The following is a 14,692-nucleotide window of genomic DNA, read 5'->3' as shown; positions in this document are numbered from 1 at the left end:
TCATTGTAGGCGTAAGCTCGCGCAGCTTCGTCTAGACATATTGATTTTGAGTTGACATTGAAACTAATCAGCAAATTGCGTAAAAATTCCATTACGCATTACCATAGAAAATAAAGCATTGGATGTAAATAAAAAGCGACAATAGCCCAAAGGTGTCGGTGTCGGGCGGGTTGAATAGAGATCTGAGGAACGCGGGTTTGAACCCCGCCGCCGCTAGACTACGGGTATTGTAGTGAACCCACTCGTAACACAAGCATATTTTATCTAACCACGAGGGTTTAAAGGACTCTTAAAAAAAACACTTCTAGTGATTTAGAAATTGTTCTTAATTTGGTAGAGCTTGAACTCTGAAAAAATTCAAAAAATAGTTTACCATTATTCAATTTTGACCAAGATTCGACACTTATGAACGTCAAAATAAATTAATAAGGTAACCTCTACAAAGAACTTTTAAAATTTGTGTCATGAAGACACAATTTGTGTCAAGGAGTCCGAAACTTCGAGACAAATATTTTGGCAAGTGCTGAAAATAAACGCCTGAACAATACTCAGCCTCCACTAGTTGCCACAAAGGAAAATACAGCAAAATGTAGACACGTTACCAAAATATGTTTTGTATAGTGATGTGGAAACAGGTGGAATTTAATCCCCCAACAACAGTCTGGCTCGTGGAAACTCCCCCACCCCTTCCCCGTGTAACCCCCTCAATACCTGACCCGCGCCATGTCTGTCTGTCACCATGGAAACGTTCGATCTCCATCAGATTAATATGCCACCATGAATATGATCGACTTCGACGCATATCTATTGATAAAGTTTTGCAATTAAACACTGCACTTTCGAGTTTGACGCCCGTGTTCACTAACATTACTATGAGGTCTCACAGTGTGCGTGGACGCACAGGGTGGCACACAAACCAATCACAGAGCTCTATTCAACGCTGTGCGTTCGACTTGCTGCTTCACTTAAGCAAGCATCGGGCGTGAATCTGCAAAATATTAATATTTTGAGCTAGATTCAATAGTCTGAGTTAAATATTGAACTTTCGTCGAACTCGTTTCGTCAATGAGTCTCATTTGTCTAAACCTTATTAAGAATGTAGCATTTTATTAATTCGATTCGAATTTCGAATATTAATAAAAAGTAAAACTTGTTTGTTTTAGAAATTGATCATTTTTTATTTTCATTAAATGGTTTTGCCGATTTTCGGCCTGTATCTCGTGTATTTTTTTTACTTATACCTACTTTGTACGTAGAGTTGCAACGCGATAATTTTAAGACACAGTCGAGTACTACAGATGCAAGATAAAGAACTTTCCCATTATTTTATTAGTTTAATAGACTTTTACAGGCCTAATGACTGCTAATTTACATCTAAATACTAATTTACATGTGACCTTTAGGCCTTTGACACTATCATTGAGAGTCAAGTTCATAAAGCTTACTAACATTAACACTTTCTCGTCAATTAATAAAATTATCATTAATCTTGCAATTAGTATCATCTAATTACGTTGGTGTCCCAAATGCAACATGTGGATTGTGGAGGACAGATCAAATTGTCTATTACCATATTGGGGAGGCCTATATCCAGCATTGGACTGCTATACAATCCTTACGAATATAAACCACGAAACCGATTTTGATGAAATTTGGCATAGAGATAGTTTGAGTCCCGGGAAAGGACAAGGGATAGTTTTTATCCCGGGGTTTGAAACAGGGACTGCTGTGCGCGCGTTTGAAATTTTACGCGGCCAAGCCGCGGGCAGAAATCTAGTAGGCGATAAATGATAAAAATGAAACTTAGCACATAATTGGTTCCGAACTAATGAAGTGAAATAAAATAAAATAATTCGATTCAATCGCAGTAAAGCTTCAACGATTGTAGAAATAGAAAATTACATAGCAAGCGGTGATAGTTCCGAAGTGAGTACTTTCTCGAGTCTCGGCGGACCGGTCGCGGACAGTATCAAAAGCGATACGCAATAAACTTGTAGTCGGTATGTTCTGTTGCTAAGTTTCTCTATTTATCCGATAAAATAAATAAATATCACACAGCGCATTAAATTGTAGAGTTTTTGAGAAAATTTCTTAGTTTTCTATTTTTTAGAATAATTTGTAGAGTTAAATTGCAGAATTTTTGCAATGAACAGAACAAATTATGTAAAACAATGTTCATAAAGGGCAATATTATTGCAGTGCAATGTAGAGATGATTAGATATTATAAAACACATTCTACAAAATCTATACTAGTCTATACTTAATATTATAAATGCGAAAGTAACTCTGTCTGTCTGTCTGTCACGCTTTCACACCTAAACCACTGAAGCGATTTTGATGAAATTTGTCATAAAGGCAGTTTGAGTCCCTGGAAAGGACACAGGATAGTTTTTATCCCGGTTTTTGAAACAGGGACGCGCGCGATAAGGTTTTTCTGTGACAGACAAAATTCCACGCGGGCGAAGCCGGGGGCGGAAAGCTAGTTATTAATAAACAAAAAATACAAAAAGAAATATTCAAGCTACTAAAAGTGAAATTCATAAACTAATTGATTTAATTTAGGTAGGTATTAAACTTTTATCGATTTTGATTGAAATTACGGTTATTAATTTTATTAATACTTGATAATTATTATTTATACTTGATATTATTGACATCTAGAAATAATGTGCAGTGAAGTGTAACGCGATGAAAATGTACGACTTTCTAGTAGGTACTATACTTAATACGAATTTGGTTGTTCCACTCATTGCCATAAAGGGGAGTCTACCACAGATCACAGAAACTAAAGAGAGATGTGACAAGGGGGCGGGGCCGGTGTCGCAGCAATATGCCCAAAAACAGAACACATTGCTCGTGACAGCAATGATGACAGCAGCGACGTCATAATGTAAACAGTTTACATTGCTTGCGTAGTACTAAAGATTATTCGAACGCTGAGTACTGATACCGCAGTGGATAATGAGCACAAATTATTTTGATTATTTTGTGTGTGTGAATGTGTGAGTTTCGTATTCATCTCTCTAGATATATCTCTATGGAGTCTACCAAGTCCATTTCTGCTGTGCCCGCGAGATATGGCATCGGAAACGCAACTGGTTGTGGTGGATATGGAAGATTTGACGGTCCCAGTAGTATCATTATAATTTAGTATGCATAATTCACATTTACCGAACTCAAGATGGCTCTGTTTTGATGTTTATTGCGTGTAGAAACTAAACTGGTTTGGAGTTTTCACCAGAATCATTGGAGATTATGGCCGCGTGGGAAGTTCTTTGATAATCCATTGTTCGCCGTTTATGTTTTCTACATTATTATTATGCTTTTATAACAAATTTTATAAGACTTTGCTCATAAGAAAAGGTTTTAGTTATGCACTAGGTGAAATTAAATTTTCATCTACTTTACAACCTGGAATTTTATGTTTCTGCTGTCTTCCGGTAATATATTTATCTTAAATAGCTCTACGCAATATATGGTAATACCTTTTAAGTGCACTCTTATGCCGTCAGTTTCTTTTAACTTAAATGTACTCATAACTAATAAGACCCTTATATTATGCTCTTGTTTCTTCCTTCTATTTCATACGAGAGAACCTCGAATAAAATTATTCAGTTTTGTTGCGGTAAAAATGATTTCACCGACATATGTTTCTTTGTATGAAGATTCTTCGAGAGAAGGGCTCTCACTAAAATAAAAATGTCTCTACATTCCCAATATTTTTTGATCTTGTATAATAAAATGTCTTTCAATGTAACAATAAAAATATAAAAACACAATGTAACATTCTTCAACTATATTTCGATTCTTGTAAAGCGACATGATCGTAATAATTTGACAAAACAACGCATCGGCCGCGTATTGGAGCGTGACAATCTGATGCAAAAGTACGCGGCCACCGGCGGAGATTATTTGTTTTGGTAATAATCCCACAATTATCTACAAAAAGACGCTATGCCTTTGCCAGTTATAATAATGAAACTTAATGCGTTACTTGCGATGTGCGCACGTGCGATGCAAGTAGTGTTTTTTAACCCTTACATCTCTGCGACCCAACGGTTGACTTGCTGAGAAAGCTTTTAGCATCAAGTCCACTCTTTGTACAGAAACTGTCAATTGAATTTGTCACAAATACTTATTATGTTACATTGTCGCTAGACTCTTGAGACCCTTTGTACACTGTAAATAAGTCCAAATATGTTTAAAATCTACACCTATTTGGAATCTATTCATGAAACGTAATTAATTCGGGACAAGTCAGACGTATGTAATGACTCATAATGTAATACTAGATTTGGTTATTACCACAGTAACTCTGACACTGTGACTGTCAATCATTTCTCATTCTTTCTGTAGAGCTGCAACTATTGGTGCATTACGAATGTCACAATGTCAGAAAATTTGCCGCAATTCATTAATTTGCCTCGACGCCTTCGCCGCGGATTCTTATTAACATCCCAATCGGATTTAGTAATCCTTAAGAAAACCGCAAAAAGTTGTCAGCTTTCGGTGTTTTAGCAACCACCTTGGTTTCGTATCTGATTGGATTTATGTACTTTCTCTACTAGCTGAATTGTTATTGAACAAAAACAAGAACCATCTGTTCTTTATTATTATTGCTTTTGTGATTTCATAGTTATTTTGTTTGTGTAGTTGATCTAATAGGATAGATTTATCATTGTGGGTCTAGTATAGTAGGTACCTACTATAATCACATGATAATATCTTATTTATTTGTGTGCAAGATTTTCTTTTATGCAATAAGTATCATGCAGAGTTGAGAGTAGAATGACTTTTATTTTGCGTCCAACCAAATCTATACTAATATTATAAATCTGAAGTGTTTGTTTTTTTATTGAACGCGGTTATCTCAGGAACCACTGGTCTGATTTTAATTCTTTTTGTGTTGGATAACCCATTTATCGAGGAAGTTTTTAAGCTATAAACATCACTCTACAGATAATAGGGGAAATGTTGCAAGACAGGAAATATTATTAAAACTTATACATATTTTCACGCGTACGAAGTCGCGGGCACAACTAGTAATAAATAATAATATAGCTCGTAAATTACGTGCTTTATTTTTGGTATTTTTCCTGCTCAGTTTTATTACTGGCGGAATATCCGCGCAAATGAAAGTTACACGAGTTGTGCAATGAAGTGAAGGAAAGTTAATTATAATACTTAAGTGCCAGCGAATTAATCACCAAGATCTGTGCTTCGTGCATGCCAACACGGTTGTTCACATATACCTTTACAACATATACTTAAAGTATAATAATATGTATAACCTCTTAAGACCCGTGTCTTGCTATTTTAGTACCTCTTAGGTAAGAGTTGCTTCAACTTTATGTACCTATATTTTTATTTTTCATAGAATAATAATGTGATAAATTAAATAATTTAAAGTAACTGGCGATAATTATTTTTTATAAAACTCATCAAATAACTATAAATAACATTATGTATAACATAACAAACTAAATTACCTAATTATTAAATAAAATATAAAAATCAGTGCATCGCTGGTTATTCGTAATAGTTATCACATTATTACTCGTATATCCAACAAAGCAAAATAACAATATACTTTAGCTTGAAGTAACTGTTACATAATGGCTTCATTGCTTTTAATGTTCGTAGCAATATGAAAATCATGTAATGTTTTTTAAACTGCAGATTTCATCTTCTGTGGAATGTCTTTAACTACCACTTACTAAGCTCAATAGGATGCGTTCTTTCCGCTTTGAGTAGACGTTGGCGTTAGTCTACTAAACCTTTTTGTTTAGTTAATACTCGTAGAGGACAAACCGTGTTTCTCTATTGATAGGCTCTCGGTGGACTGACGAACCTGGCTCGCGGGAAGACCCTCGATGCAAGCGCGGGATCGGTCGCTTTAGAAAACTGTGGAAAGCCTTTGTCCAGCAGTGGACGTCTTTTGTTTGAAATAATACGAATTACTGCTAGCACTGATATCGTCTGACTCCATAACGTGTGAAGCAAATGACTTTGCCGTATCAAGCAGTGTTGCCAGTCGGGTCTTGTCAGAAATATAAAAAAGTAACCTTCATACGGGGGGGAAAAAAAGTATTTAAGTATGTTTATATCCGTTGTCTAGTACCCATAGTACAAGCTTTGCTTAGTTTGGGGCTAGCGGCGCAGTGTAAAATGTCCAAGGATATTTATTTATTATTATTTATAATATTTTTTACTGAATAACCTGTAAAAGTTAATTCTACAATTTCTGAAAAATCACCTAAAAGTAACCTTTTCATTAGTGTAACCTAAAAGTAACCTATGCAGTTCAAAAGTAACCTAAAAGGTTACAAAAGTAACCTTCTGGCAACACTGGTATCAAGTCATGCATCACGGTTGCGTGTGGTGTGCGCGCGCGCTTCCTGATCCGCGATGAGACACAACTTATTGGTTATGAAACCAACTGCGTTTTACTGGATTGTAACAATACTGTAGTACTTATTACAATACTGGACATAACAACATAACTGAAGACATAACTTCGAAGTTGTTGACTTGACAGAAATGTTGGTGTTCTAAATAAGCCGTAATTGAGGCATTGGACAAAGGTTCGTTTTACGAGTAAAAAGAAGAAAACTATTTTATTCGTCGAAATCTAACTAATATAGGACAATAATAATACGAGCCAGTTCTGGCTTCTAAAAATATTAAAATACAAGGAATTAGCACACTATCGAAATTGGTTATGATACGATTAGTAGCCACGCCTTAAAATCGCTAAGTAGCGAATCTTGAGTCAATAATAATATCGTTCTCAACTCGGCTTATAGGAATGTTAAAGTATTAGGATGTTTTCAAAGCTAAACTTACGTCAGCAGACTTCGTTTTATGGTGAAAGTTTGTATTGTGTCTTTTGACTGGTCATTTTGAATACTTTTTACTCGCGACTAATTTTAGAATTTCAATGGAGTCACATTAAAAATCATAGCAGTTTACGTAACCGACTCCACATTGAAACCTGCTGTAATATGTTTTCAGGTTGTGATGTAAGAAGAAATTAGAATTCGTGACTTGCAGAATGTAAAGTTGACTTGACCATGGAAAATTACTTTTATTATTTCCATTCTTGAAACTTCATTCAACAATTTTTTACTTCCGATAGACTCGCTTGATCAGTGCCTCTACCATGAGTTTACCTACCGAGCATCTCGCTATCGAGGGCGTAAAAAAATGTATGGCAAATTGTACAGCGCCTCTAGCGGTTAGTAGCTGAACCACAGCAAAACTAAAAACACTACCATGAGTTCATCTCAAATCGTTAGGTAAAAAACTAATCTAATTAAATACGATAGCGACTAAAGTTTTTATTAAGTTTCATACAAATAACTTACCATGAGTTGCAATTTTCAAAGATGTCATCGAAAAATACCTTAGCTGTCACAGTAACGTAACTCACTGGCTTATTGACGTGTGAAAAGCAAAATAAAATTGTGGTTTTAGGTCATTTTAGGTGTTTTCTTTATTAAATTATGTCGGAAAGAAGTTTATTACGATGGAACATGTTATCAGCATGTGGGCAGACCTCCCACTAGGTGGACCGACGATCTGGTGAAGGTCGCGGGAAGAACCTGGATGCGGGCACATTGTGGAGATCCTTGGGGGAGGGAGAGGATGCTGCGTTTCCCAGAGATATGCGAGGGAATTGTGTCGTGCGAAGATGTCTAGCTGTGCTGTGAAAATGTGTGCGGGTTTCCACCAAAGCTGTGCGAGGAAAATGTATCGTACGNTTATACACACTTTTCTCAATTTCTCAGTAGTTTTGGTGTCGCCGGTGGCATCAGCATTTCACGTTCGCGTGTCCGTTAGTTCCACCCACCGTTGACTATTGTTGGCTCTTTCTTGGGGCCCTTTAGTGGGCATACTGAGATCGCCATATCTATAGAAAAACAACTTTATTGTATCTAGAAAATATAAATCTAGCACTCATATTACTGAATTTTAGCTAGGCACGTGGAAGTTATGCTGGAAAGGTTGTATTTCTCCAAAAAAACCAGCTCAAAATTATTCGTTTCATTTCTAGATTACTCCACTACATAGTATGTTTATTTTTACTTAACTTACCTTTCCATAAATTCTACAATCGGTTTAAACGGATAGGCGCAGGTCATTTTCCTATCCTGGTTAAAATCCAATTTTTTGTGGAAAATTATTCATCAATAATTCTTAAACAAAACATATTTTGTTGTCTGTTGTCATGACAACAGCTGCGTCAAAGTCGCAATGACAAGAAATAAACAATACAAATTTAAAATCATCATATTAATTCAGCTTAAGCACTGTTCTAGGACACTTGAATTTTGCAGTGTTATTTTTGACATTTTCGTTATTTCCTACTCTGTCTTTTCTATATAGTTAGAAAGGAGCGGCATTCGTTCTTTCATTCATCCATTCATAGAGTGTGAAGTTGGATACGTTAACATGCTCACCAACATGACATCAAAAAACCATCGAATTATCGCTGACGAGTAAAGTATACGGTAATTGAACTCATGGTATGATTTTAATGCAAACTTCATCGATCCACGTTTAAACTCTATCGACTGTAGTATACGAACACAAGTTTTCGATGGCAACTCATGGTAGAGGCACAGATCATTTTATGAAACTAACAACAGCCGCCCGCGACTTCATACGCGTGGATCCCGTTTTACCCCCTTAGGGGTTGAATTTTTCAAATCCCGTCTTAGTGAGCACCTACGTTCTAAAAAGAACCCCCATGCAAAATTTAAGACTCCTTGCAGTTTCTTTCGCTTTTAGATAGAAATAGTTGTTATTTATAAGTACCTATTGATCATTTAGTATTTATTAAACGTGTTATTCCAATCTGAGCGTCTTAAAGGACATTCATATGACTGGCATTTTTGTCACTTAGACTCATCACTGAATTTTCTTGAAGCATGTTTAAGATGGCGGATCCACTTTTCTTCTTTGCTAAATGAAAATGGACGGAGATTGGATAGGAATTCTTTAAATAAATTGTGTTACATGTTTTTCCACTCTGAGCGGCAAAGATATTTCAAGTTTCAAATAATTGCATTTATTTGATTAGTTTTTTTATTTTGTAAGTAATTTCATGAAAATTAAAAAGATCATTCTGGATTTTTAAAGGCACAAACATTATGCATCTAGATGTAATTTAGAATGATTTTGCTGAAAATCCATTAAGTTATAATATACTATCTGACCCCGCGAACTTCGTACCTGCCTACCTTCGTACCTTCGTATCAGAAATAATGTCGGATTCTAATAGTAAAATATTTTTTCAAATTGTTCCAGTAGTTTCAGAGTCTGTTCAATAAAAACAATCAAATCTTTCTTCTTTAATATACAGTAGAAAATCCAATTTTTGCAAAATAGTAGTAATAAAAGTGAGATGTATAAAATTTAGTTTGTTGTGCTACCGTGTGTACTTAGTAGAAAGTGTGTGTAATGTGTGTTGTATCTTCGATGAGTTTGAAAAGCACTCGATTCGATAATGTATTAGCACGATATGTTTGTTTTACATTAGGTAGGCTTTGAATAACTTTCTCGTAGATCTCGACGAGGCTTGTTGAAACTAGTGTGGATTAATTTTCCACGTTTGGTAGTGGCTTTTAGTATCTCCGGTGGATATGATTAAACTTTCACTTGAAAGTTTTTAATATAATTGTAATTATGTTTTCGATTATCTTGAGTATGAGAAAATGTTTAAAATAGAGTAGCTATATCTGATCTGAAATTATGTGGTGGGTACTAAACATAAAGCCTGCTATTTAAGAGTGTTAGTTTTTGTCGGTAGAGTCAAAATTTATATCGTTGTCTTTTTTTGATCGGAAATAACTTATTGGTTCAAACATTCTGTCTTTCCCTCGAAGGTCGTTTTTATCGTTACGATATAACTTTTAACTAATAAGAATAATTTTAAAATAATAACCAATTAGATTAAAGTTAAAACTCTGCTTTTAAAGTAGATGCTGATAAACATTTACGATTTATCCATTTATTACTTTATAACTTTTGCCGCCAAACGTTTGAAGTATATTCACAGTAAATTATTTTTTCTTACAATAAAATAAGCCAGCCTATGAAATAATTTAGCTCTTAGGCTGATTCTAATTAACCCTTACCGCATCAACTTCAGCAAGATATGAAATAAATTTCTAATCACAGTGCCACTATTGTTCTTAGAGAGAGTTCATCAAGCTTCCCACATTACCGCCATTAGCCACCGCAGTGAGAGCCGGGGGAAAGCAGTCGTATCGGTGAGAGTTAGGGTGTCTGTAAGCACTAGTTTCTAAATGAAAGAGGTTCGGTAATGATGGGTTAAGATAAGTTGGGTAGCCTTTCTAGGATTCGAAGGTTAGTTAGGCTTTTAGTGTCGATTTTGAGCTATGGAATAATGGTGTAAGTGGTGCAGTATACCTGGGGTTGCCAACTTGATTAGACATAAGATCTGCTGTTTACTAACGAAACCCTGGGCGATCTACCACTTATATACTTCTTGAAATCTTAAATGAAACACCATAGTTTAGTACACAATCATGTAGTATTACACGCCAAATATGAGTCGACGTCACAGATCACAGAAACTAAAGGGAGACGTGAAAAGGGGGCGGGGCCGGTGTCGCAGCAATATGCCCAAAAACAGTACACATTTCTCGTGATAGCAATGATGACAGCAGCGACGTCATAATGTAAACAGTTTACATTGCTTGCGTAGTAGGTACCAAAGAATATTCGAATGTTAAGTACTGATACCGCAGTGGATAATGAGAACATATTTTGATTACTTTGTGTGTGTGAATTTCTAATGCGACACTGAGTTTCGAACTCAGCGCATTAGTTGGCATCTCTCTATTTATCTCTATGCTACAAGTCGACAACATCAAGCCGGCAGGCTTGGTGTGTAGGTAGAGTCTTTAAGAGGACTGTCGTTTCAGAGTTGATGCCTAGATGTGACACACATGCCTGATTAAGTGGTACATCTTTCTTTGGAGTTACCTTTATCTTATTATAAGATTAGTATCATAATAATGTTGTCTATTAAATAATCTATTCATCATAGTCTGTTGATCTCCGCACAGTCAGAACTGCTACTTATAGTACTTTTAGGGTTCCATCAAAGAAGGAATCAAAAACAGACCCTTAAAATCTTATGTATTGAGAATGGCAACCACGAAATCCTTTACTAAGGAGAAGATGGACACACGAATGGACCATTTTTTTAAATGTTACTTTAAAGTGCTGTTAATCCTAATTGACTAATGCACTTGTTGTGACAGGACCTTGAAGATTATTAATGAACGTAGCCTTCCAGCTTAGACCTCTTTACTTACAATTAATTTGACATCCTCCCTCTCTTTAACTGTCAACTGTCAAGATGATACTGAGTGGGTGACCTCTTTGGCAAATTTTTTTTTGCTCTTTTCTCTTTATTGTTTTTGTACTTTTTTTTTATTAGTTGTCAAATAAATAATTTTTCTCTCTTTCTTTCTTGTTTACTTTAGATTAGATTTAGAAGACTACTTGGCTGTGTATAAAAAGTTACGTTGAGTTACGACATTTTTTCCTTTAAGGTTTTTACCTGTTAATGATCTCGGTTATCACATATTTTGACAAGAAGTTTTAGGAGCTTGTATTCAAGTGGCCAGTTATCTTTTTAAGGAATTACAAATAATACAAAATTTTCTGCCCTAATTATTTGAATGAAATACGAGTATACATAGAATGCCATCCTATTATAGTCGTTAAGATAAGCGCAATTTTCTATGAAAAATATAAATCACATAAGCATCTCACACCTCAAAAAGTATTGCACTTTTGACATGCTTTTAAAATTCATCATTAACGTTCTTATGGCTTTACATTCGACAATACATTTGTATCTTAGTTAGTAAGCCTAGTGTTGGCTCACTATAAGTTATGTTTCATTCATAAAATATCTTCCTCATCTTTTCAGTCATACTTATTATTTTCTATAACATCTAACACGAAGTTATGTCACAATGACTGACAACAACAGCCTCATAATGCCAATAATTCATCACAGAGTTACGACAGAACGCTCAAATAACAGATTTGTCGGAATGGTGCAAAAACACCATGTCATGCCATTAGATAATATGTGTAATGCGCTTTCACCGTGAGATGGCAGCCGGTGATGTACTGAGAAGAAAATAATCTTTTCGAACAGTAGAAGAACCCATGGGTGGGTTGTAAAACAGACTAATGCCCAGAACAGACGGTGTAACGCAACTGCAACGAAACTGCAACTTTGTGATGATTCTGATGAATGAAACTGAAACTGAAAGTTTCAAACTGGTCGCGTCATGTGTGGTCTCTCAACGGACGCTATGGCAGAAACTTAGATGCAACTCAAAAGTAACTAGCAGTTGCAGTCTTTTTTTTTTATTTTTTATGCTAGACAAGGCAGGTATTTGACCGCAATCGCACCTGGTGTTAAGTGCAGTTTCGTTTCAGTTGCGTTTCACCGTTCTGTTCTGGGCCTTAGGCATCTGAAATAGCTCAATTGCTATCACTGATGTATTTGAACTTCGACAGACATAGCAAAATTGGAATAAACGTGACGTGATTTTACACCTCATGAGAATTGTGTGGTAGAGCTGCTAAGCTAAAAGTTTGTACCATGGAGGATTGGAGGTGTTAGTAATTTGTTGTTAGAAGTCAATTGCCAGCTTAGTCTAGCAGGTAGGTACGCCATTTTATTTAGTATTTTTGAAACAGTTTTCAAGAAAAAATGCTTTATACGAGGGCGGCACTGAAAATTTCGGGAATCAAGGAAGTGAAACAACATTACTATTTAAAAATATATTTATTGCTTTTTAAAGTATTCTCCGCGAAATTTGACACATTTTTCCATACACGAAACCAATCATTGAAGCAACCATTGCATTCGGAAGTTTGGGTCTCCAAAATGGCCGTTTTGTAGGCTTCCACAGCTTCTTCAGGTGATGAAAATCTCGGACCACGCAATTTATTCTTTATTTAAGGGAAAGTATAGAAATCATTGGGGCTTAGGTCGGGGCTGTACGGCGGATGGACTAATAATTCTATGTTTTCTTGCTCAAAAACTCTTTTGTTCAGTGCGCGGTGTGAGAACTCGCATTGTCGTGATGGAGGATGATGCGGCGGTTGCAGTTCTCTTTACGGAGTTCAGAAACGACCTGTGGCAAACAAATGCTAGCATACTAATCTGCATTAACCGTTCTTTGTCCCCCAAGAGGAATAGTCGCAACATGGCCGGTTTTGGAGACAAACGTGGCCACCATTTTTTTTGCAACACTCCGTGAACGAACAATTTTTGTTGGCTTTAATTCATTTTCGAACACCCAAACTCGTGACTGGTTTTTTGTTTCGGGTTCGTACGCGTATATCCATGATTCGTCACCTGATACGATGTTGTATACAGCATTTGAGGATCCTGCATGTAATCTCCCGAGAGTTCTGACGCACCAAGTAACGCGAGCCGCTTTTTGCTCTTCCACACAAATTGAATGAAAATTGTGAATGCAGTAACCAAATGTTTCATTGCAACCGAAGGTGTGACACGATGAGAACGCGAAAAATGACCCCGTTTTTTATAGTTTCATGTGATATTTTCGTATTATTTTTGCTTCTATTACGATAAAATTTATTTTGTATGTAGCTAAATAGATATTTTATCATCTGATTTCAAAGTTATTGTTCTAACTTATACCGTTTATGAACTATTATTGTGTGACCATCAAATTTGAGTGTAAATGAGAAGTACCCTTAATATGACTGGAACAGTGGAAATATTCCATTCCCGATACTTTTAGTGCAGCCCTCGTATTCCAACGTCATAAAGATTATGTTTTATTGACATGAACAAGCAATATTTGGCTATCGTCAATTGTTTTGGAATGGTTGCAAAACAGTTCGATGACAAACTACAGCCTTAAAAGTCTCTCTCGGTGTGCGCACGCGTTCCGTCCGCGGTTCCGTTGTTTAATGGGCTTGCGTAACGCGCGCGTGCGCATATTATCGCGTGACGCATCGCTCGGCGTTCATTGAACATTTTATACCAAACAACTATGGTAAACTTTCAGTCATTGGACGCTAAGTCATTGGACAAAACTTCCTTAAAATTAATATTATCTATTTCAAATGCAAAATGCTACTTAACGCCCTTTTATCTCTATCAGTTGGAATATTTTAGTTGTTGAAATAAAAATGTTATTTTTAATTCAAGTTAGTCGGCAGTTAGAGGTAAGATAGGCAGTTCCTCCGTTGTTGAGGATTCCGGGTGAAGCTCGCTTCCACCTTCGGCCTGATCATCACTTAGTATAAAATAGAATAGAATAGAAAACACTTTATTTGACACGAAAACACAAATGAAAATGAACAAATAAAAGAAGTTACCAGGTGAGATACATGCCAAGAGCTTCCCCGTTGTGGATAAAAAAAAGTCAAATCACTACACTCCACTACATGACCCTTATGTGTTTAATGACTTACAGTTTACCCTATGCTGTTACAGGGAAAAGACACTATTAAATTCGTTCGTTTCAGCCAAATGCTCCGCTGCTGGAGAAAAGCCTCCCCCAAATATTTCCACAACGATTGGTCCTGCTCCTGCGCTGCCCGTATCCAGGTACTTCCCGCGACCTTCACCAGATCGTCGGTACACCTAGT

At 36.1% G+C, this 14,692-nt stretch overlaps 1 long non-coding RNA gene across 1 annotated transcript; it reads right to left on the bottom strand.

The window, feature by feature from the left end:
• Positions 1–7,775: 7,775 nt before the first annotated feature.
• On the bottom strand, positions 7,776–8,191 carry LOC114356469 (uncharacterized). The gene is made up of 2 exons (XR_003656222.1): positions 8,099–8,191; positions 7,776–7,913 (listed from the first exon to the last, which is right to left on the bottom strand). It is a non-coding gene; the product is annotated as an uncharacterized LOC114356469 (long non-coding RNA).
• Between the last annotated feature and the right edge of the window lie 6,501 nt (positions 8,192–14,692).

This window comes from Ostrinia furnacalis, unplaced genomic scaffold (genome assembly GCF_004193835.3).
Source record: "Ostrinia furnacalis isolate ACB-3 unplaced genomic scaffold, ASM419383v2 OfSCF2810, whole genome shotgun sequence".
Classification (NCBI taxonomy): domain Eukaryota; kingdom Metazoa; phylum Arthropoda; class Insecta; order Lepidoptera; family Crambidae; genus Ostrinia; species Ostrinia furnacalis.
The sequence above is the reverse complement of the archived record's forward strand: the minus strand, read 5'-3'. Positions and strand labels throughout refer to the sequence as shown.